The sequence below is a fragment of the Trematomus bernacchii genome, unplaced genomic scaffold (assembly GCF_902827165.1).
Source record: "Trematomus bernacchii unplaced genomic scaffold, fTreBer1.1, whole genome shotgun sequence".
Lineage (NCBI taxonomy): Eukaryota > Metazoa > Chordata > Actinopteri > Perciformes > Nototheniidae > Trematomus > Trematomus bernacchii.
The window spans coordinates 1,566,934-1,570,565 of NW_022987966.1; positions in this window are offsets into that span (position 1 = coordinate 1,566,934).

The following is a 3,632-nucleotide window of genomic DNA, read 5'->3' on the forward strand; positions in this document are numbered from 1 at the left end:
TTTCTCATACTGATATTCTGAACAAACTGTGCTGTTGTATTTGCTGTAAAGTGTCTTTACTGTAGGGTATTTTTATTATATGTACAGCACTTTGGCTCGACCAAAAATCGTTTAAAAATGTGCTATATAAATAAAACTTGATTTGATTTGATTTGATTCTGATACGGGGAAACAACAGAAGTGCCGATGTTGATAGAAGGGTCATGGATGGGGGATGTTTTGTCTAGGTTGTGCTTCAAGTTGGTCTGCAGACAACCACTGAGAAATGTTAGTCACACATTCAAGATTCAAGATTCAAGGCTTTTATTGTCATTCGTACATAGCTACAGTGTAATTATGTCGAGGAAAATCTTAGGTCCCAGGCTCCTCCAACAGTGCAACACAATAAACAGATAAAACAGTGCAAGTAAATACAATCAAATAGAATAGAAGTAGTACGATAAGAGTCTATAAGTGATACATAATTTGTAAGTTGCAAACAGGTGAATGTTATGGATGTTTTTAGTTCAGTTGTTTAACAGTCTTATGGCCTGTGGGATGAAACTGTCTCTGAGCCTGGTGGTTTTAGTCCTGATGCTGCGGTACCGCCTGCCAGACGGCAGCAGGCAGAACACTTTGTGGCTGGGGTGATGGGGGTCTTTGATAATCCTGAGGGCTTTTTTCCTGAGCCGCTGGGAGTAAAGATCCTCCATGGATGGCAGCTCCGTCCTGGCGATGTGCTGTGCAGTTTTCACCACCCTCTGTAAAGTCTTACGGTTGAGGGCGGTGGAACTGCCGTACCAGGCCGTGATGCAGCCAGTCAGGATCCTCTCTATGGTGCACCTGTAGAAGTTGCAGAGTATCCTGGAGTCCATGTTGAACCTCCTCAGCCTGCGGAGGAAGAAGAGCTGCTGTCGAGCTGTTTTGGTGATGGTGTTTGTGTGAAGAGTCCATGTAAGGTCCTCACTGATGTGGACACCGAGGAACCTGAAGCTGCTGACTCTCTCCACCGTAGTCCAATTGATGGCGATGGAGGCGTGTCCCTCTCCCTGATGCTTCCTGTAATCCACAATCAGCTCCTTGGTTTTGCTGACGTTGAGATGGAGGTTGTTATCCTGGCACCAAAATGTCAGGTTTTCGACATCCTCTCTGTACGCCGTCTCATCGCCGTCGGTGATCAGGCCGATGACGGTTGTGTCATCAGCAAACTTCACGATGGTGTTGGAACTTGCAACCACATGGGTTTCAGACCAGGAAAAAGACAGGTTCAGTTGACATCTGCGTTGCTCATCATCTGGTATCATTTGTGGCAGCTTGTCAAATATGTTGCAGGTAAGGGGTAATCCAGAATAAACTTTTGTTGCTGTGTAGGTATCTTCGAGAACTTAGTCTTACACTGAATATAACCTTTCAAATATTAAGATATTAGGAAAGGTCAAGACTTTCCAAACAAACTGAGTTTGACCCACCATAATCTACCATCCTTCTCTCTGTTTAGACATGTATATTAACTAGGGATGTAACGATACACTCAACTCACGTTTCGATACGATTTTAAGTTCACAATACTTTTATCGTTTTAATAAAGTGCAGCTTGAAATGTATGCTCTGCTCGATCAAGAGACTAGACCTATGGATACAGCTCTCAAAACTCTCAACTGACAATTTAACTAAAAAACATAAACAGTATTTGCTTTTATAAAGTAATGAACATTTTAATCTCCACTGTACATCCGGGTCTCTGATTTGATTTAGTTCCAATAAATCGTAATATTCTAACCTTTTTTTTGAAGGGGGTCCACAGTGGGGTCCCTGGTCAGTGTTACAGGGGCACTGGTCCCTGTTGGCCCCCCCTAGAACCGCCCCTGCTCTCGCTTGCTCGCACACACACGCAGAGCCGAGCTTGAATGAAACACAGACACCCATAAGTACTTGTACTGTACTGTATCATATTATTTTCGATGGCTTTATTGTATGATCAGTATGACAGATCGCCACTGGGCTTTCAACTAAAGACACAGCCACGCAAAAACTGCGGCATGTGTACAGCTCCTTATGGGTAGTGCAATGTTTTAGTGATGTGACGTTCGCGAACGATCCGATTCTTTTGAATGGCTCTTTGGTACGAACGAAGGGAACCGAGTCCTACTTGGTGAGAGCCGTTCTTTTTATCGTTGGTTCACTGCCTGCCATAAATCCACTCGCCTTTAAAGGAACTTGCTTTCCTGAATGCAAATTTGCCATAGATGATGGCATAACGCATGGTGCTTGAGTAGTAGTTTGGCTGGCTGAGAGATGTAGCAAGTGTTGTGTTCAAAATTCCAGGAAAGACAGACAACTTCTAAGTTTAACTATTTATTATAAGAGAGCAAAATATATATATATTCACTTGGCCAAGGGCTCCGTCACGTCATAGAAATCACAGGCAGCAAAGCTGTAATCTCTAACCACTATTTCCGGAAAGAGCCCCGAACCTCGTGCGACAATACATTTTATCTCACAGGGCGTTGCCCGTACATTTATGATTGGTTGAGACTAGATGGAGAGTAACCTTGGTTTAGACTTTGGCTCTCTCTTGTTGGTGCACAGACTCAGATAAGGTCTCTTGGCAACACAACCCCCAATCAGCATTCGGCCGGCTGGCGAAGTCCCTCCCTACTCTGTCGCCATCATACGTAATTTGTTTTCGCTAACATTTCTACAGTTATAGTGGAAAACCTTCATAATGCTGCTTCCTAGCTATGCGGGGGCGTTGAGCACACACACACTGCCAAGGCCAGAGCCTCAATAACTCATTGTCTCTGCAGTGTGCACCTGGCCTTGCTACTCTGTATTGCAGGCTAAAAACGTCTATTTATTCCAAAGTCACAGCAACATAAAATGAGCACAATAAGCTTATAATGTAATAATAAGAATCAGTCTTTTTAATGTTATATAAAAATGTTATAAAAGTTATAAATCTTTTTCTGTGAGTAAAAAGTAAATCATTATCCTGGTGATTGTTTCGCAGATAAACCTAGTAACCCCGCCCCCTTAAAAAAAAGGCTCTTTTGAACGGCTCTCGGAAAGGAACGGAGCCATAAGATCCGGCTCCCTTCAAAGAGCCTGCTCCGGCAGCACTACACGGCATCACGGATGTCCGAGTTATCCAGTGTGTCAATTTCACGGGCATTTCGTCGGACGTCTGCACTGAGAGCAGCTGCCACGGCAAGTTGTTGTTCTAGATAGCGTTTAATCATGTCCAGACTGCTGTTCCAGCGAATCAATTGAAAATGTGTTCACGCCCTGTGCCGTTTAAAAAATTGCATCGCGAATAATTTTTTAGCTCAACCGATTTTCATCTTAACGCATCTGTACCGTTTTTTAACTGATTCACGATGCATCGTTACATCCCTAATATTAACTCAATGATCTACAGAGTTAGCACCTCATTTCGGACAGTTTAAAATGCGAGGGCCGTGGCCGGCACGGGCTCTGCCCTCGCTCAAAGGACAACCTCCAGCGTGACTTGAGACCGCCCCTTGATTAATAAATGTAATTATGATGAAGCCAGCTGCAATGGATCATTGATCCACCAGGGGGTGCAGTGGGGTTCCACACTGGAGCTCATGTGAAATAAACTCTGATACAGTACGGTAGATTTATGTCTGGTA